General features: G+C 44.2%; 1 long non-coding RNA gene across 3 annotated transcripts; it reads left to right on the top strand.

Annotated features, from left to right (window-relative positions):
- Positions 1 to 920: 920 nt before the first annotated feature.
- LOC146438994 (uncharacterized) lies at positions 921 to 21,352 on the top strand. Of its 3 annotated transcripts, none has more exons than XR_014850619.1 (3): positions 921 to 1,004; positions 11,977 to 12,059; positions 21,251 to 21,352. It is a non-coding gene; the product is annotated as an uncharacterized LOC146438994 (long non-coding RNA). The 3 variants fall into 3 exon arrangements; XR_014850620.1 differs by lacking the exon at positions 21,251 to 21,352 and adding an exon at positions 18,244 to 18,611; XR_014850621.1 differs by lacking the exon at positions 21,251 to 21,352 and adding an exon at positions 15,503 to 15,672.
- Positions 21,353 to 21,452: the final 100 nt, after the last annotated feature.

A 21,452-nucleotide genomic window follows, 5' to 3' on the forward strand; every position in this document is an offset into this window, starting at 1 on the left:
CCAAGACCACTATGCCATGTCCTCAAGTGTCCCATCTGCAATACTCCCAGAGGTGGTGACTGTGCCACTTCCCTGTCAAGTGCTTGACAGCCTTTTTGGTGAAGAAATTTTTCCTAATATCTAATCTAAACCTCCACTAGTGCAACTTGATCCGCTTTCCTCTCATCCTGTCACCTGGGAGAAGAGAGCAACCCCCACCTTGCTGTGGCCTCCTTTCAGGTTGTCAATAAGAATGCTAAATGAACAGGGCTGGCCCCAGAGCCGAGCCATGGGGAACACCTCACCACCTCCACATCCAGTTGTTCTGCTCTAGTCCTGTGACACCAATAGCCTCCAGCCCAACTTGGTTTTCAGTGTGTCCTCTGTGCAGTGAAAAACTTCCAAATCCAGCAGTCTAAGAGGATTCCTGATGTTTCCTGTTGCTAGGGGAGTGCAGCAGCATCTTATGGTGACTCTAGGTAAAGTTACCATCTCTACTGAATTTCTCAGATGGGCTGAGCATCCCTCCAAAAGTTACTAAATCACAGAACTCACAAAATATCCCGAGTTGGAAAGGACCCAGAAAGATCATCGAGTCCAACTCTTAAGTGAATGGTCCATATGGACATCAAACCCATGACCCTGGCATTATTGGCACCATGCTCTAACCAACTGAGAATGCAAACATTTCATCCTAAAATGGGTCTCTTGCAAGGCTCAGCAGCCCCTGCTCCTTTTCAATTGACCCTTGGTTGGCAGTTGCAAGTTAGAACTAAAAGACCTGGCTGGGAAGGCAACAGCTGCTCTGCTGGGAGATGTGTCCACCTCCCACTTACTTGTCAGCTCCCATCTGCTAGAGGGTTATCACCTTACCAACTCTGTAGGTGGGATCACCTTATCTAAGTGCTGTCTAGTGCACTTCAGGCACCCTGTCCAGTCAGACAGCCCAGCCCAAGCAGCCTGAATTAGTGGCCTGGGCTCAGTCAGTGGATGTTACTTGAAGCCCAATGGACAACTCCATGAAGGTAAGAGCAGTATTATCTTTCCATAAATCCAGCAGGGTGGTGAAAAAATGAGTGTCTTTCTAGGCTGTCACTCTCTCATGGCTGCCCTAGCCGAATGACCTTTTTCAAATGTGCCACTAACCTTTCTCTAAAGATGTTTTGGTGATCCTGGAGGACATCTCCTGTCCCAGCCACACATAACATCTAGATCCAGCCCAGACCACACACGCTGGTATTCGGATTCTGAGACTGAGAGCTTACACACACGTGACCATAACTGTGTGGGAGATGGGAAGAAAGAGGTCGCCCACAGCAGTCCCTGAGCAATCCTGAAATGATGACATGTATGTAAATGACATAGGGAGGGTTCAGAGCAGGAATCTGCTCTCACAAAAATATTTGCCCTCTGTGACATGAGGAGATCTGCTGATGTCAATGAAGCAGGAGTGGCAAGCCCTGGTCATCAGTAAGGAGTCGGATTTCCCTATTTTTTTATACTCACAGGATTATTATGAACATCTGGTAAACAAATTCTTTCCTAATGGTTGACAAGAGTTTGACCATTTCCTTTTAGACAGCTGGCTTAGCGTAGTAAGACACAGGCTCTAGGGTTTAGATTCACTCTTTTTTTCATAAGTAGCTTCTTCCACACAAGATCCAAGCAAAAATTTTGCTTACACATGATTGTATTCACCAGCAAACCATGACTGCTGAGGGGGAAAGTTTTCCCTAAGGATCTGCTTAAATTCATTAATCCCCTTTCCTTTACAAGACAGATGCAATGATACTAGCTTTGTACACTCCAATATTTGTTTGATACCTTTGGAAAATAAGATTTAACAACCTTAAACTCTGTTCAGGAAGTTAAAGAGTAGAGTTACATAGTGATTCAATGCACAACAAGGAGATAATTAAACCTGGCACACAGGAGAATTCTAATTGACTTCCTGGATCCGATTTTGCTGGCAAACACTGGAAGTGAAGATTTAAAGAGTTTAACAGCTTCCATCTTCAAAAGGTGATTTTTGAGGGGAAAATATCATACTTCATTAAGAATTTCATTGGAGCTGCCATGAATTATGTTCTAAACAAGACATACTTCCATGCTATCTTTGCTTACATTGGTTTGGTTGGACCAAGTGCATTCTAGGGGAGTTTAGTTTTTGTTACCATGGTGAAAATTATTTTAACTTTATGTGATCACCATTGCCCCCTCTGTTTGCTCTTAATCTCTTTTACTCCTCCACTTTCCCCTTCCAAATATATACACATCAAGATTTTTTCTTTCTTCCTTTCACTCACACAGGTAACAAAAACCATCTCTCAAGCAGTGATGACACCTGTTTATTTACTGGTCTGGATAAAAACCATCGCTCTTTGCATTCAAGTATTGAAGCCAAATCAGAGAAATTTAATAACTAGATGCGAAGCTCTCTTTTTTTTCAGCCTGCTGAAATGAGGCTTATGAGATCCTTCTGTCTGTTTTCCTCTCCTTTCCCACCCTCCTCCTCCTCCATTCAAATGCTTTTAAACCTGTTGGCCAATTCCAGCTAAATTTGGCAGAGAGGTAGGAAAATAATATCTTTGCAACCTCACCAAGTCTAATGAGAATCAGAACTGAGCTGAGAAGAGATACCGAAATGACTGCTCCAGAGTCATTTGGCTGATGGGATGACCCAGCAGCAAGCACACACAAGCCAGCCTCCACACTGCCTCCTGAAGCTTTCCCACTGCCAGCGTCTGCTGCCTGGCCAGCTGGCACTGTGGCACAGGAAAGCAGGTGGGACTCATATGATGGGGGAACAGAAGGTGCTGTGGGGCTGTGCAAGTCACTGCGTGGAGCTGTGTTTAAAGGGTTGTGTGTACAGAGGCATGGGATAAAGATGCATAGGAAGCAGCTTTCACTGCATCATCTGCTCCCAGAACAGCTACTCACAGTGACTGATACTACCCACTTGATAATAGCCACCTTCAAATAGCACAGCAATCCAAACAGGCACGATTCTTTCCCTGTGATACATTTTGCTGTTGTATCATAAGCAATTTGAGTAGGATACATACAAGAAGGTTTCCTGTACAAAATACTGAACAGAATATTCCTTATCATTCATAGCCACTGCCTCCAGACAACTTATATTATGCCCTTTGCATCCTGGGTGGGAGCCAGGACAGCTAGAATGATGAATCAATAACATCCATAAGGAAAAATGAAATGGAGGAAGCTCTTATGCAGTAGATTTTGCTTTTGTTAATTGTTGCTATATTTCATTCCAGCCCCACATCCTTTCAAACAGCTGGGACTCTGACTCAGCTTCAGCGACTTACATTCTCAGAAGAGAGAGGAGTCACCCTCCTGGGGCTGATTTCGCTATTGCTTCATAGCTCCATTGCTTGGCAATCACACAGATCCTTTTGCAGATCTCACACATCCTACATCCCACATCCCTGTCTTGTCCCAGGCAGCTGACCACAATTAGCAAGGACAGCTACAGCACCAGGGGCTGACCAGCAAGATAATCCTGCTAGCAGGGCAGCTGCATAGGGAAATGCTGGCTTTGCTCACTTGGCATCATTGTCCTACCCTCAGCAGACACATCATCTAAATGACAGAGGTTGAACCTGGCCTAAAGACAGAGAGGAGCAAGACCAACTCTCCAACCCTGCCAGCACCTGATGGACAGGCAATCCAAATTAGCAAGGGCAATTATTTCTTTGGCTGTGGCACTTAAATCCAGTAGATTTGGTTTGTCAGTCATGAGTCAGCTGTGTAGCAAGCTTGTGCCTTCAAGGTATGGTATAGATGCTTCAGAGTTGGCAGCTCATAAGTCTCTCTGTATGTGTGGAGAGCTTAACATTGCTCTTCCTAGGTAGCAATTACACTAGACAGCAGGTTGGGAAGAGGGCTTCACATAACTGGCAACCAAAAAGAAGGAGTCAAAATAAAGTTAATGAGATTTCTTTGTAAGGTAACTGCTGTGTCCTGTTTAAAATAGATCAAGGCTCCTTAGGTGGAAACTGAGGGAAAAGCATAATGAAAGCAAACTGAAAAAGCAATAAATAGCAACAGGAAAAAAAACTAGAAACATCTGTAAAGCAAAGACAGAGGCAAAACCAACAGGCTTTTCCAAGCCTCACCCATTAAGCCCCAGCTCCTAGAACTAGGAGATTGCATACAGTCCCCAGTGTCATTAAAGAAAGTTATTTTCTCCTTCTTGCCATCCTCTGCAAAGAAGACTTCAAAAACCTGACATATATATACTTTTAAAGAAAATCCAGACAGGCAACCCAGATTTGGCCAGCAAGCACTGTGTCTTTAAAACCAGATCAACCTGGTAATTCTTTGAGATTTGCCCCACAACTTTTGAACAGCAAGGAAGTGTTCAAAATGCTGGTAATACTGCATGGATTGGATTATTAATAGTTTGGGCCCTGGAAACACTATACAATTATGCTGCTTTCAAGACATAATGAGACTATGTTATTTTTTTTAAAATGTTTATAGAAGGTGTTTATGTCCAAACAGGTAGCTTTCAAGTCAAATTGAAATCTAGTACCAGAAGGTAAGCCACCAGGACTGAGATGTCTGAAGCCTGTAAACTCTGTATTGTACGGCCAATGTTTCCCAGTGCTTCTGGAGAAAGTACATTTATGTTGCTGAAAGACCCAGATCACACCACAATGACAATGGGACACTATAGTGCCATCGGTGGGACACAATAATGATATTGGCAGCTGCCTGGGAGTCTTCTACTGCTAATGTTTTAGAATAGGTCAGACACCATAACCCATATTTAGAGCATGCTTTTCAGAGACATTGGCCACCCACAATTCCTACAGGGTTGAGCACAGACACCAAGCCAGCAGCTGTAAAGTTCTTATTTCCAATGTTGTGTTTCCAGTCAACACACAAAGCTTAGGTAGGGAACATATTGTCGGAATGCCTTCTGGGTTTGTCTTTTTTTCTTTTTTCAGCCTGTTTCCCACATAGTTTTACTGAGGAACAAGAAAATCAAATGACTTGCATAGAGGTCACAGAGTGAGTCATCAGCTCAGCCCAGTGACGGTCAAATAATGCTTATTTGTAAAACTATAATTTTATAGTGCTCTACTGCATAGCTTTAAAAATGAATGTATGGGAAAAATACACCCACGTATGACAAACGTACTTATACTCTCTCTGCTTTGGGTGGACATTCTGTTAGTCACAGGGAAGCATCTGTGTAAAGCTTTTTTTGTTGCTGCTTTTTGCTTCTCTAGACATTTCATCAAATGGTCCCTGAGTCAGAAGAAGTGGGTTTTGCTATTAAAGTCTGTGTGGAGGCTGCATTCCAAAGCTGTTGGAGGATTCAAAGATAAATATTCCTACTTTGGGGAAAAAAAAAAATCTTTGATTTAAAAACAACAACAACAACAACAATCCAAACTGAATGTAATGTTTACAAAGACAGCAAAAAACCAATGATCCTTCCTGATAGTCTCTGGAACCGAAACCCAAGAGGAGTTTCATTAAAGCACAAGTTCCTTTAAAATTGCTTTCAATTGTATAGCATATGTGCCTACTGCGCTAAAAAATGATATTGATTCATATCGAAACTAATTCCCACAGCAACAAAATATTAGCCAACAACCTCACACAGCCACTGTGCAATGAACAACGCTCTTTGGAGCAGGAGCAATCTCTGTTCTGTGATTTGTATTTTGTGTGGTGAGGGTGGAATGCAAGCCTGTAATATTCTGTCTCAAGAAAACATTTGGGGTGATCATATATGCTATGGCTCCTTTGGCCAGCTACTTTGGGAGCCTCATGTATCCTTGCAAATACACATCAAGAAAATGAGGGAGAGCAGTGCAGTGGAAGATGGTGGAATCACTCCATCCTGGTGAAAGTGTTTCTCATATGCATGTAAAACCAGCAGCTATACAACACACTGGAGGTGTAACACAGGGAGGTCAGACTTCAACTTAAATCTAGGTACATTGCTCACAGTAGCACCCCTGCCTTAGTTCAGGGCAGCCTTCCAACCCACAATTCTCCCTGCTCTGGTCTCCCATAAGCAGCAGAAGGGACAAGGAAAGTCTGTGCTCTCTATACTTAGTATCTGTTATCATCCCTTCCATGTGGCACATAAGTCTAGAGGGGCTTGGAAAGATTTTTCCCTCCCACTTGAACATGTAAAAAGTGTTTTCTCTTTTCCTTGGGGTGTGCTGGTGTGCAGGATGGAGGGGCTGACTTGTTCAAGGACAGAGAGACGACAGCAAAGCTGGGCACAAAGGTTGAGTGCAGACTTGTCTTCTTACCCCATCCCACTTTGCCCGTGGCCAGCAATATCCCAACATCTGCTTCATAGTAAATGAACGTTCTGGATGACAGAAGGGAGTTTAAGGAATTCATTCAGCCTCTGTCACTCCTGCAACTTTAACTCTTTCTTGCCTGGCTCAGCAGTGACTGGCTGCAGAGCTTTGCCTCACCAGCCACTGAAACTGGGTGAAACTGGACACAACAGGAGGAGACGAGTCTTTAAAAGTGGAGCTTTGCATGAGGAAAGATGTTGAGTGAGACTGCACAGGAAAAGGGATAATTTTGTTTAAGCTGGCCTGATCTCAGCCTCATATGGTCATTATGATCAGAACCTAGGGAAAAACAGTCCTAAAGCCACTTTGATTACAAAATGATGGAATCACAGAATATCCTGAATTGGAACAGACCTACAAGGATCATCAAATTTCAATTCCTTGCCCTGCACAGGACAGTCCCAAGAATCACACCATGTGCCTGAGAGAATTATCCAAATGCTTCTTGAACTCAGACAGGGTTAGTGCTGTGAGCATTTCCCCAGGGAACCTGTTCTAATGCTCAACCCTTTGGTTGGGGTGAGAACCTTTTTTCAAATATCCAACCTAAACTTTGCCCAGTTCAGCTTCATACTGTTCCCTTGGGTCCTGTCACTGGCACTGTCCCTCTGCTGCCCCTCGCAAGGAATTTGTAGATTGCAATCTACAAATTGGGATGTCCTCTTTCTGATATCCTCAGTCTCCTCTTTTCCAGGCTGAACAAACCAAGTGACCTCAGCCCCTCCTCATATGGCTTCCCCTCCAGACCCTTCACTATTTTCATAGCCCTCCTTTGGACACTTTCTTATATTGCAGTGTCCAAAACTGCCCCCAGCACTGGAGGTGAGGCTGCCCCAGTGCAGAACAGAGCAGAGCAGGACAATCCCCTCCCTTGCCCAGCTGGCGATGCTGTGCCTGATGCCCCCCAGGACACAGGTGGCTCTCCAGGCTCCAGAGCACTGCTGACACATATCCAACTCGCCATCAACCAGGATCCCCAGGTCTCTTCCCACAGCACTGCTCTCCAGCCCCTCATTCCCCAGTCTGTACACCCAGGATTGCCCCATGCCATGTGCAGAATCTAGCATTTGCCCTTGTTAAACATCATGTGGTTGGTGATTGCCCAGTTCTCTCATCTGTCGAGATCTCTCTGCAGCATCTTCCTACCTTGGAGGAAGTTAACAGCTCATCCCAATTTTGTATCATCTGCAAACTTGCTCGGTATCCCTCCCAGTCCTGCATCCAAGTACTTGATGGAGATGTTGAAGAGCACAGGGCTGAGGATGAAGCCCTGCAGAAGCCCACTAGTGTCAGTGCCCAGTCTGATGTCACCCTGTTCACTGTAACCCTTTGTGCCCAACCTGTGAGCTCATCCATCAACAGGATGTGTTTATCCTGCTGTGTGCTGGACATTTTGTCCAGAAGGATCCTGTGAGAGACGGTCTCAAAAGCTTTACTGAAATCCAAAAAGGTTACATCAACTGGCTTGCCTTGATCAGCTGGGTGGGTTACACTGTCAGAAAAGGAAATCAGTAATGATTAACAGGACTTTCCTGTCATGAAGCTGTGCTGGCTGTGACTGAAGAGTGCATTGTCCTTCAGGTGTTCTTCAGTACCTCCCTCAATAATCTCCTCTGTAGTTTGCCAGGCACTGAAGTGAGACTGACAGGCCTTTAGTTTCTAGGATCACCTTTCTTGCATTTTTTGAAAATTGGGACATTAGCCAGCTTCCAGTCAACAAGGACCTCTCCAGCCTGGTGCATCTCATCTCCAATAGTCAGACCACCAATGCAATTATAGCTTACATCCAAGAAAAACGAAGAAGATGAATGAATAAAAATGTTGAAATATTAGATCATAAGCAGAACAATGAAAGCCCCAAACAGATACAAGCAATGTTATTGCCTTTTCTGTTGGTTTTTTGGGTTTTTTTCAACTTCAAGCTGAAAACCTGTTTGGGCCAGAATTCTTTGGAATCATGCTACTGAGTGTGCCTATAGTTAGGAGATAAAAAAAGAGGCGTTAAAGCTGTTAGGAGATGTGATCATCACAATGAGGGACTGGTTGCAGCCTGCAGGAACCTGAAAAGAAGCTGGTGAGTGCAGGAGTTAGAAGGCATTGCTATGACAACAAAGCAAACCACCCCTGAAGAGAATAGAAAATATGTACAGCCATGCCAAGATCATAAGCAAAAAAAAGTATATTCTAAGAGGAGGCAAATGAAACATTGACTTGGAAAACAGAATTATGCCTTTAGCATGATTTCTTCTTTATGCATGGCACCTCTTCAGGAAAAGCATGCTTTTCGCAGAGGGAAAGAAACTTTCATTAAAGCATCTCTTTGCCCAGTCCTTACACTTTGAGGAGGTAGCAGAAAGAACTGTGCTCTATGTTTGCACTCTCAGATTTTGGTTATCTATGGTTAAGTTATCCATAAGGTGGTCTCTATGCTTTTTTCCAACCAACACTGTTCCCTCCTAATAAAATTAATCACATTTACCAGAAGGTGCCTTTTATTCACATTCAAAGCTCAGTATACTCCATGGAGGGTTAAACTTAAAAATTCCTCTAGCATTCTGGCAGAGAAGGTTTCCATGTTCTTCTACAGCTGCACATAAGTCATTAGCAAGATCAGTCCAAGCAGTTGTCTGGACCATACCTAGCAGAAAGCTCCCTGGTGACACTGATGCTTGATGACAGTCAACTCCTGAAATCAGAGCCAGCATGGATGTTGACAAAGTGGTCCACATTTTATGCACTCAGCGAGGACGGGGAAAATCCTCTGTTTCCCAAAGTGAAGGAGCAAATGAGCAAGCCAGAGGAATACAGTATAGCAAGAGCCTGCTGAAGAGGTGATGAGCAGCATCCAGGGTTTGTGGCAGGGAGCAGAGCTGGGCAGCTTTGTGCACAGGATTGTTCTGCAAAGGGGATGTCCTGTACTGGGCAATTGAACAGATACTGCTTGAAACAGAACAGTATCAGGCCATACCTGGACAGTCTTATGGTGACTTTTGAGATTTATCTTCTAGTTTAGCTCTGGAGTGATAGGACAGGGTGTCTTATACACAGGCTCAAGTGAGCTGTCCTCTGTCTCTACAAGAGCCCCATGATGCAGCCCCCTGCCCCCCTCTAGCAGACCTGAACAGCTCTGCATGACTTTCTGGCATAAGTACTTTCCTGCTTCAGCCCCAGAGACTTCATTCCACCATGGCTCTCCCTAGCCAGAGCCTGAAACACAGAGCTCTACTGTTACAAACATGTGCTGTACCCCGTAATACATCTAGAACATCAGCAAACCAATGCATGAAAATTGTTGTTCTGGGCTAAAAGGCATCTTGCACTAACAACAACAAAATAAGTGAAACTGTCCTTGCCTGTACTACTGCTGTGGATGGGTGTGGGTTGAATCCTGTAACAGAGACACGGTGGCCTGTGCCACCAAAGGGAATTTCAGCCTACAGCAACGCCACCAACGTACCCAGACATGCTAAACTGTCAGAAACACTCATCTGTCAGCACAGCTCTGTCTACACCAGCACGTTGCCAGCAGTGGGGGAGTTCATTTCTTTCCACACCCTAGAATTACACTGGCAAACTCTGTAGGTTACACTAAGCCACAGAGTGCAGGCCATGTGTGCATACACTTTATTGGCCTTCATTTGATCCTGTGCATTAAAGGCAGCTGGGCTTCCTCTCTTTCCAACTAAATAGTAATTACACCTATTGTTCCCAGTGGGCAAAGAGACCCTGTTCACACATACCCAGAAAGACAAGACATATAATTAACACCTTGCTGGGATAGAGAGATTTTATTCAGGTTAGTCATTACATGTCTTGCAGCCTGAAAACAATGCTTCTTATATTCATTTCAACTCACTTCCTCCCTGCCACAGAGCTTAACTCCTCGCTTCTTCCTGGGTCATTGTACATGCATGTGTCCAACAGCAGTGCTCAGTAAGCTGAGACCAACAGCTTCAACCCAAAACCAGAGCAGGGGATCCTGAATTGTCGTGTGCATCCTGAGTTCTGCACATTGGCGGGTGCTGTGGATGTTGCTGCTACTGCCAAACCCATTTGCAAAAAAATGGCAAAGGTTTCTGCCAAAGACACAAAGCAGAGGACAGGTCTCCTGCCTTGAGACTTGGGCTACAGGAAGAAAGTGAGGTTCCATGTAATGGATGGACTTTAATAACAGCTCATTGCTCTCCTCTTCCTCCTTCTTCTCATTTCTTTCCTTATTCCATTTCCATTCTCAATGAACATCCCATTTTCACTCTGTATTCTGTTCCATCCCTTGTGCCGGACTCCACTCTCTTCTGACCAGTGTGGTCCAAAAATCTCCTTTTTGTGAGTGTGTGCATTTAGTTGTTTGGGGTTTTTTTTCACTTTAGGTTTCATTTTTATTAGGCTCATGGTTTGGTGCTTTCAACTGAAGCATCCCAAACAGGCTTGAATACTGGCACAAAGCGGGGAGCAGAGCAGTCACAGTTTAGGGCAGAAAGGGGTTCACAGAGAAAGAGGGGATATGCTCCCCTCCCCTAGCAGCAATCTGCCGTTAGACCAGCTCAAGTTCTCTTCAGTAACTTTGCCATTTGTTTTACCAACTCAGCAATTTGAGTGCCAGTGCAATGAGGAGGTAGGGAAGGCTGAGCTACAACATTTTGTTAGTAATAATGGCACATAGGTACAATTATAGCAGCAAAGAATCACTTTGTTTCAGGGTCAAAATTGCATAGGTAAAAGCCAGAGTAGGGTCTGTCTTTATGACATGAGGTCCCCAGGAAGAGAGCAGGAGCTGAAGATGCATTGAGGAACCAGAGCAAGAGCAGAAACCAATAGGTTTGTCACAATCAATACAGGTTTGGGCCACTGACTGTCGAAGGAGCAGCTGTAGCTACTGCCTTCCAGCAATAGGTCCTGGCAAGCAGCAGGGCTACCAACACCCAACCCACAGGCATCTGCATGTAGCCAACATTTCATCATTTCACTTCAAGCTCGGTCCAGCTGGTACTACCTGATTTGGCAAGGTCTCTGAAAGCCCAGGGTGATGTTTTGCCCAATGACAGCTTTAACTATAAATACCTGAAGCACCATACCAGTACAACCTGAGTGAGAAGGAGCACTTAGATCAGCTTAAAGACACCTAAGGTACCAAGTTCCTTTGAGGGTGCCACTGTCTGCTGCCTGTCATCAACATGAAGCTAGAGGTCAGCTCTGTATCAGAGCAGTCCCAAATCAGTTGGATTAACTTAAAATCCCTTTGTCAGCTCCATAAACTAACATAATGCATAATCTGGGTTGGTAGCATGTAACATTTTCACTGCCTCAACACAGATAAAGCAGCACTGCTTCTTTGAAGAGAAAAGGTCTAAAAGAGACCATTTCACATCTGTATTAACTTAATAAAAACAAAAATAGCTGTGTTTTGTAAATTGAAAGTGCAGCCACACTCATGCAAGCTTGGCAAACTAAAAACTCCTGTAGCACCCAGTTCTGTCTTCTTTTGCAGCCTCTAAATCCAATGGCGTCTGGTTACCTTGAGGTGTCAGCCCTTCCAATTAACTAACGAGTTTTATCTCCCACTGGTGCAACTGAAAGGTGATTCTGTGATCACAGGAAACATTAATTGCTCTTTTTTTCCCCCTTGTTCTAATTTAAATAGCATCCAGTCCCACCCTACCAAAGAGCCAGTGTAAGGAGCTTTACAGAGGTCTGTACTTAGCACAAGGAGATTGCAGCAGACAGGTAAGCAATCAGGTAAAATAAGTACCAAGTTCTTCTAATACAACAGTCATGCAAAGGTACTGTTCATTTATGTGACAATTGCTGTATCTAGATGATGTAGGATGTTTAAATGGATTTGACATGTAATATTTTGTTAATGATCCCTGGTTTCAGACCTCAGGTGCTATGGAGTAACATGAAGGCCCTTTGTGTACATACCCCACCAAAATTGGTAGGACCTAGACAAGCATCTAAAACCACCATAACATCAATATCCCTAAAACACATAGTGGTATTATTTAACTATGATTTGAAATGTTATTGTTAGAACTAACAGCTTAAAGCCTGATGTAGCAAAAAAACCAAACCATAACAAACCAAAGCAAACAAAAAAAAAAACCCCAGCTTCAGTTCTCCTTATTTTCCAATGCTCAATGCTATGCTCAACAGTATTTCAGCAGCTGCCTCTGGAGAGGCTAAAATATCCCTGCAGGAGTCAGGCACTGCCAGGAGAAGGACACAGAGTACTGAAGATGCACACTACTTCCCCCATTCTCATGAAGAGAGCCAGAGCAGCAGCCAAAGGAGTGTTATTTTGGACCCTTCTGTGGCAGCAAGCTAGAAAGTTCTGCAGTGCCCAATGGGACAGACAGAAGCAGAAAGAATTTGTCCCAGCTGCTCGGGACACTCCTTTCCTACTTTTTGAGGAAAGCATGGGAGGTCCCTAATCTGCTTTTGCTGCTAATGGCTGGAGGTAAACAGCAGCTCTACTGCATTAGGCATTTTTCTCCAGGATCTCATCTGCTCCCTTGAGTGGGGACAGCAGATGCACTTCCCTATGTCCTCAATCCATTCCCTGGAGGAAAAGTTACCTACCATCCCAGTTATCTCAAAAGGACTGCTCTGGGAAATGTGAATTAGCCCTGGAAAAGGCCCTGCTGTGAGGAGACAGGGAAAATGAGATTAAAGACAAAAGCAGCAGCAAAGCTGGACCACAACATCTGATTGAAATCTCAGGTTTTACTCACAGTTTACTGAAACTCTCCCCCACTTCTAGTCTTTCTCATGACAGAATGAATTGCTCTATCAACAAGTGTAAAAGGAAATGATTAATTTACCCCTCCCATCCAAACTGATTAGCAAGACTTCCATATCTTCAGGACTTGCGTAATGAATGAGCTTCCTGTGATTATAGCCAAGCACACCGAGAGGACTCTGGTGTTGGCATTCAGACCACTGGATCAAAAGCTGTGAGAGCCACATAGAGTATCTGTGCTCATCAGAGACATCTGCAACTTTTTGCCATGCTGAATGGTAACCCCTGTAGTCTTTGACCTTGTGGACATTAGTAATCTGGACTAAAAAACAATTTTAAAAATCCCTCTTTCACATTGCTCGATGCACTAGACTAATGGGAAAATGTCCTGGATTCCCTCCTGCAGACCAGAGCAAGGGGAGCAATGCCAGCTTGGTCTTTCTTTACAAAATGTGAGGCACAGCTTGCTGGGAGAAACACAAGAGAAATCAGAAGCTTCTATCTCTCAGAAAGACAAAATGCTGCCAGCAATTAATGGATGGTATCTTGCTTTCTTACACAACAAGCCTCACTCCCAGTGAGACGGGAATTCAGCGTGAGCTGGAAGCTGCAATTTCTGACAGCTCCTTCTCTTGTGGTGGCATGGTTCCCAGTTGCTGATCTTACCATGTACCAGGCAAAAATCTGTCCTTCTGCTGTCTTTGGCCACCATACTATCAAATGCTGACCTTGATTCAGAGGTGCTCTGGTCTGAGTTAAGTGGCATCACAGAGAGACAGCAGGGCTTCTTTGCATTAATATACTCCCTGTAGCCAACAGGGATGGGAAAACCCAGGCTGGAGATCCAAGCAGGGACATGATGATCACCCTCCTCCCTTCTGTCCATCAGATCAGATGTTGAGCCAAAGCCTCTTCTCCAGCTGCTTTCAAGGTAGAAAATACAAGCTGTCACTGTCACTCTCAAAAGAATAAAAAATGAAGCTCAGCCTTAGCACACAGGCCAGAATCCCCACTTCCCCCTGGAGGAAAATGGTTTCTGTGTTAAACTTTCTCAACTAAACCCAAAACCCAGAGATGTTTGTTTTAGGTTTGGTTACAAAGCTAGAACACAGGCCAAGTTTGGGAAAATGAAAAAAAACGGGCAAAGTTTCAAGCAAATCAAGACCGATTTATGGTTTTGAGTGGAAACCCTACTCAATTCACTACTTTCACAGAGGTTTGATCTGAAACCAGGCACAATCTGGCAGCCTCAAGCTGACTTCTGCTTCAGGTTACACTGAAAACCAAACCCAGCACATCTTCCCAAGTATCCAAGCCTATAGGGTCCTTATAAGAAAGAACAACTCACAGTCATGGCTGCTCTAGAGATCACATAATTGCACAGTAATACCTACAGACTGGCTTCACTCCAGTCTCCCATGAGCAATGGATCTGCCTTCAAAAACAATATTGGAATATATGGTGAGGGGTTTTAGTATAAAATGTGTTATACAATTCAAATTCTAGTCTGTAATTTTTCATTTATTGGAGTTTTTGCTCCTCCATTTCCTTTAATTGTTTGTTTTGCTTTTAACGTCTTTGCTGCTTTGGTACAGTTGGCTTTTTATCAGATTGCAGACCAAACTTCTGGTGGTCTTGTATCAAGGGTGGTAAGTTGTTGCAGTAATTGAGAACACTGTTGTGGCACAGATGGTTATTCACCAATTTTACTGAGCAATAAGGTGCCTTACTACGTGCACATACTCCATTATCTCCGAGCTTTCTCTCCCTCTGCCTCACACTGATACTTGTGGATATGTCAGGCCTGCTTTCAAAATATTAAACAAAAATGTCCATTTGGAAAAAGTGATGGCAACTGTGCCATTTCTAGATGGACAGTACAGGAGTCACCATTTCACAGAGGCAAAAGGAAAGCTGAAGTAAATAATGAACAACCAAAGCCATTATTTAATGATCCTGTGCCTGACTTCTACCACTATTTCACATCGTTAAATGTAACTTCTTGCCTCTCCGTTCCAACCCTCCATTTTCCAAGACCTTCTTAACACCTTGTAGATCCAGACAGTGAGGGTTGAGGCATCCCTGAGTCTGAGGATACACTCCAGACATGGGAACATTCACAACTGACAGCCCTAAGTCAGCACATCAGTGTTAGGGCCGTGCAGTCCATGCCTTATACAGATGTACTTGTGTGCTTGAATACACACTGGAGTAGACTTTCATGGGATTAGCCACTGGGAACACTCAGTGCATGGTTGTTTTTGTGGGACTGGCAGGCCTATCTATTAACAAAAGAAAGAGATACATAAATACTACTTTGCACATATCCAGTCCCCCATCCTAATTCTTTGTATTTTAATCAGATTAAACTTTGCAGAAACATATTATTTCATGACGAAAACACCATAAGGAACAATCCTTTGCACAGAGTATCAAAGAACCATCTTGAGACATAGTTCCAGTCGAGTTGGCACGGAAGAGGTAAAGCATCCCAGCCACGAATCCTCCCCAAGCCAGCAGGAAGCCACAGGGAAGTTTGCTTGCTGGAGCCAGGCTCCTGGAAATGTGCTGCTCTCTGTAGTGGTTTCGGCAACAAAAAAACAACAAAAAATATGACAGCAAGTATGATGGGCTTAGCATATGAGTCGTTCTCCATGCAGCCTGCTTGCTTTGCTTCCATAGATGCAGGCAAATTGTTTCATAGCCCCCTTTTTCCCAGGTCCCTGCTGAGGTGGGCTTTGCTTCCCAGGCAGTCTTTTCCCAGCGGGAGGATAGGGGTGGAGCTGCACATATGGCCTGGTGGAGCCACCGCCAGGCCCCGCGGGTCCCTTGACCTGCTCTCTTCAAAATCTGCTCTTTAATCCACTTATCAGGTCCATTTTCACCTTTCTGTGACAAGGAACTGGAGAGAGGCTGTGAGCAGCAAACATCCGCCTGCACATTCACAGGCACATCTCCCGCTGGCCGGGGAAGCCAGATGCTTTTGCTTCTTTCTCTGGGAATCTTGAGCCATGACAGCCACCTCTGGGCAGTCTTCTGAGCTGGGGGACCAGCCAGTGCATTTTGCCTGAAATTCTTCACCTCTTCATGGACTTTGCAGGGGGTTAAACTGAATTAGTGAACAGCCCAGCATTGCCAAGAAATCTGAGTAACCCCAGCACTCGCCAGCCAGAAGGCAGTTTGTGTTGCTATTCCTTTATGTATCCTTCCCAAATTTACCAGTCTGTGTGATCTTTTCAAGTGCAAATCACCTGAGGTGACTAAGGTTAGGAATGAGTTTCTAGATTTTAATAACAACGGCCAGCTTGTGCACAGAGCTGCCAAGGAGCAGACGGATTTCCTCCCTAATATAATCCCAATGAAAGGAACGTTATTCCAGCAGGGGTAATTCTTACTTCTTCATGCTAGGCACATGCCATTTCTGAAAACAAGTTTTCTATTTACATTTTAAGTATCCTCCTCAGAAGACAAGTGAGTTAGGCAGCCACACTGTCTACTAAAGCTGACTAAAAAAATGAAAAGAGAAAACTAGTCCAGCTGAAGCACAGCTGGACAACTTTTCTTGCTCTTATTATTTGATGCCCTTCAGGATATAAAGAAAGTCTGTGCTCCATTGTTCCAGTGACAGAATAAGGCCTGCTGAGACCCCACCACTTCATTACAAAGCATCTTATGATGGAGTAAACACAGAAGGCCACAGCTGGCCAGCTCTGGGAAAACCAGGAAAAAGGGTTTCTAACTTAAAATGGCTTGAATTCAGAATGTCTGTCCCCTGCTAGTCAAAGCACACAGCATTATTTCTTGGTTGGGAAGGAAATGCCTGTCACCTAAGATGCCAGTTGCCCTACATCTGGTTTTAAAGGGCTACTGCCTTCATGGTGGATGATATGGCTGGAAAGAGGAGCTCTAGAGCTTGACTGTCCACTGGACATTGTAGTGCAGTGCAGTACCCCTGGACCAGCTCCCACCTGACCCTGCCCCAGAGTGCCAACAAGCTGAGCAAACACTCGAGCTGCTAACCACATTCTGCTTCAGTCGGTTGCTTGGGTTGTTTCCCTCATGTCTATCAGCATCACTTCTCTTATCTGGAGTGAGCACAAAGCATTTTGCTCCTCCATACATCCCAAGCCTGCCTGAAGATCGAGCAAGCCTACATCTGGAGCGGAGCACCTCCACATCCATAGCCCCAGCAGGGCAAACCCACTGAAGGAGAGAGCCCTGCAGATTCCCCACAGGGGATGAGATGCAAAAGAATAAAACTAGCCCCCAACAGCTCTTGCATGACCTGACACATCTGCCTTTCTAGGGCCTGCCAGCAAACTGAGAAAACCTGGGGTGCAAGGCTTGTGGTGGTGATCTGGTTGATGGAAAATCAGCCCTCCAGTGGCACAGCCACTTAAAACCAAGTGCTGTAAAACTGTACACATCCATCCCCTGTTGAGTCAACTCTTTCCTCACTGCTGCTTTTTCAGTAGCTTTGCTGTGAAATAAGAGAGCACTGGTCATGCTTTTGTCTTCAGCCGTAGACTGGTCTCTGCCCCAGGTGCTGTTCCCTGAAATCTGCCATGCCTCAGGTTACACATCTCCCTTTGGTTGTGTCTGCAGAAGCAAATCCTTCAGCAGGAGTTAAATAAGGCCAAAAATAAAAACCCTAAAATACCTAGAAAAAAGAAAGACAAACCCAAACCACGCAGTTTTGGAGTTTCTAAAAATGAATGAAACATGGCAAACATTTTCAACTGTACCCAAAATTTATGGAGGAAATACATACATATGTACATTTCTTGAAAGAAATTGTTTGTTTTGAAAATGCCACAGCATTTTATTTCACTGCCTCTTAAACACAACCCTTTGATTTGCTGGTTTGAAGTGGCATTTTCCACTCAAAAGACCTGAAATAAAAGAAAGTGTGAGAAACAAGAGGGGTAACCAAACTCAAAACAAAGTATTACATTCAAAATGCTATTCGGATTGACCCAAAATAACATATTGGGGTTTTTCTCATTTTCCCCAAGCAAAAACAAGCTAAATAATGATGATGATGATGATGATGATGATGATAATAATAATAATAATAATAATAATAATAATAATAATAATAATAATAAGGAAAAATTACCATTTCTTTTACTTTGACCTAATCTAGTTCTTTTTCTCTCCATTTTCCAGCTCAGCCCCTGAACTGAGACAGCTATTTTTCCCCAGGTCTTTCAGAGGTTATATTCTCTGCTTTGTGCTTTCCTAACATACAGTGCATGGGCAGACACGGAGTGAGCAACAAACCTCTGCTCCTCCAGGCCAAACTGAGCCCTCAAGTACCTGATTTTTACTCCATCTTTAACTCCTGCATAAGAAGTGAGTCAATATAATCCAGACCACCTGACTTCAGAATTCCAGGAGCTTCTAAAATGATCAATGCAGATACTGTCTTCACATAAGTGTGCAAAGCAGGCAGGGTAAGGGCAATCTGTTCATATTTAATCTTTCTACCTCTGTCACATTTACTCTGTGGCTTTGGCAAGTTGATTTGCTCCCATGGCTCAGTTTACCCTACTCCTGAGCAGAAATGAGCTTTATCAGCACAGCAAGTTGCTGTGCCTACTCATGAGTGAACTCTCCTGAAAACATCACGTTAACTACTGCACTCGAGTGCAGCGAAGTTTCTTTCCCTCAACTTCACCATCTACAGAACACCAAAAGGATTTAATGGTCTAAACCTGCCTAACACATGTGTCTCTTTTGTGATGTTCCTCTGCTTGCAAGGGCAGCCAAGCTTTGAGAAAAACAGCTTCTTCCCTCTCCGCCTTTCCCCTTTTCTTTTTTTTTTTCTTTTTTACATCTTCCTCCATGGGTTTCCGGCGGTTCCTTACAGCCCCACAACAGACAGCTGTGCTCACTCTACCTGTGTGTGTGTCTGACTTTTCCTCCCCAGGAGATTTGTCTACAAGATAAGCACCAGCTTGCGGAAATCCTGTGTCACTAACCTTAGGGCAGCTTTTCATAGTGGGGATCTCAGTGACATTTTGTCCTTCTGGAAGTCTCACTGACAGACACATCCATGTATTTTGCATCCCTTGAAAATCTGAAGCAAAGGTTTGGGTGCTTTACATCATCCCCACAAACACTGAAGGCTACACCACTGCTCTGTGGTTTTGCTGTGGTCAAGCTTTCATTTTCACATGGAGGGGAATGTGGTGTCTGGGTTTTGGCCAGGGAATCCTGTCTGGGTTGAGGTTCGGCATGATGTACCCTGAAGTCACTGCACACAGAGAAATTATCCCTCTGGATTCTTGACAGGGAATTTATCCCATGAGATCTGGGAGAGCAGGGCTCTAAATGCACCAGAGTTACAAGGCTCTTTGTTGGGTGATGACTGTGAAGAGAGAAAGGAGCAGTGAAGGGAGGACAAGTTGGGGAGAGTGGTGATGTGGGTGAGGCATAAGTCTCTTGCATGGGAGACTCCTGTCTTCTTGGCATGGAAGAAGATCAGATCACTGCAGATGAAGAAGGGCTTGCTGGGAGAAAAACCATATACAGAAAAAAAAATGGGACAAAACAATATCCCAAAGATGCTTGTTAGGCCTCCAGAATGGGCCCAGACCCTGGACATGTGGTTGTCCTGAGTCAGAAAGAAGTGGGGTGCAGGGCTCCTGTGGTTTTAGAGGTTTTAGAGGAGTTCAAGAGCACCCAAGAGCAGGCAGCCATATTTCAGCCTTTCCAAAGGAGCCATCTTAGTGCCTGGGATTGCAGCCTTCTCCTTAACATCACAGCAAAACTTCCCAAGACTGACTCTACAATATCAATAACAAAGACACAGAAATACACATAAGACAAAGCCAGGCTCTCCTTTTCCTGAAGCTGGCATTGCACGAGACAAAGCTTTTCCAATTCCATTCTGACTGAATGGGTATACACATGCATTTCTTTTCCTAGTTTAGAAAAGCAAAAAGTATTTCTTTGGCTTTTGTTTCAAAAATCACTATGCTGTGACATTTTTTCAGCAAAATGTTTCAATTAGTGTTTTATTGTTCTTTCTTTATTTTTTTTCCAAATAGTTGGATTTAGTATCTTGTTCCACAGACTGAGCAAGAGAGTAAATAAGAATTTATAGGAAACTGGGAAGTCTCAAGTGGAAATACCTGAGTACAAAGCAAAGATATAAGATTGATTTGGGGACATGGAAGTAAAACCAACATTTCCTTTGGGAGGAGCAGCTCTTGTATTCATGGCTTCCAGTTTAAACAGAAATGTCTTCCCTCAGCAATTTTGCATTGCTGGCAACCTGGGAGATGTAGCACAACTAAAGAGGGAAATCCCTAGGACTCGATGACAACATTAAGGAGTTCCAGAGACCCTCCTACAGGAAACAAAAGTCAAAAGATGAAAAGGAAAGAGGCCAACAACACCTTCCAGTTAAAACCTCTCTGTAAGCCATTGTTTTACAAACAAAAATATCAAAGGAGACAGTGTCTTCTGGTGGCAAATATTCCCCTATTTCCTCTTTCTTGTGAGCTTGGCTAGGACATTTGTGTTGAGCCCAGTAAACCCATAGGAGTCCGAATAACAACATTTACTGCAATGTCTAGACACAGGAAAGCCTTGTGCCTTCAAAGTTAGCCCAGGATACTCTCCAATCACAGCACTCCAGGAGAGAGATTGCCAATATCTGATACTTGAAAGAGACTGAAAAGAAATCTTTTCCCTGAACAGTTACAAGTGAAGACTGACATTGAATAGGGGCAGGAAGGGAAGTCTGATCCTGACTGGAGCCATTGGCCTATGTAATACCTGCAGTCTAATGAAGCCAATGGCTCTCTGAGGCTACAGTTTGGCTCCTGGGAGCCATGGATGTGGAGAAAGAATGTGGTATTAAACCCATACGAACCCCAAAAGGAGATCTCCTTCTGCAGGGGTGCACAGACTGTGGCAAGGTGTCCATAGTTGCAGGGAGCAATGTTAAAGACCAGCTGCTGGTCTCATCGTGGTATAGATGTCCAAAATAAAGGTGCAGTGATCTTACTCCTGGTGTATACCACCATACCAGAGAGGAAAAAATGTTCTCCAATACCTTAATTTGGAGAAAGACATCTAGAGCTAATCAGGTCTTATCCTTTACGCAGGGCAAGACCAATCCTTCTAAGCTTGCCAATCACTAAGCAAAATTTTCACGCCACAGGGAGCTACCAGGTCCTGATACTTGAGCCTGAATAACATGTGGAGGAGGAGCTGGGAGGCAGAAAGTGAGAGCCACCCCATCCCTGAGTTCTGCATCTCCCTGGATCATGCTGGGTGCTGGACCACAGGGCTTCCTGCACAGGCTTACCTCCACCAGGCAGTCAGCCACGCCAGATCCAGCACTGGGCTGAATTTTCACAGTC

The sequence above is a fragment of the Lichenostomus cassidix genome, chromosome 3, assembly GCF_008360975.1.
Source record: "Lichenostomus cassidix isolate B80296 chromosome 3, HeHo_3.0, whole genome shotgun sequence".
NCBI lineage: Eukaryota > Metazoa > Chordata > Aves > Passeriformes > Meliphagidae > Lichenostomus > Lichenostomus cassidix.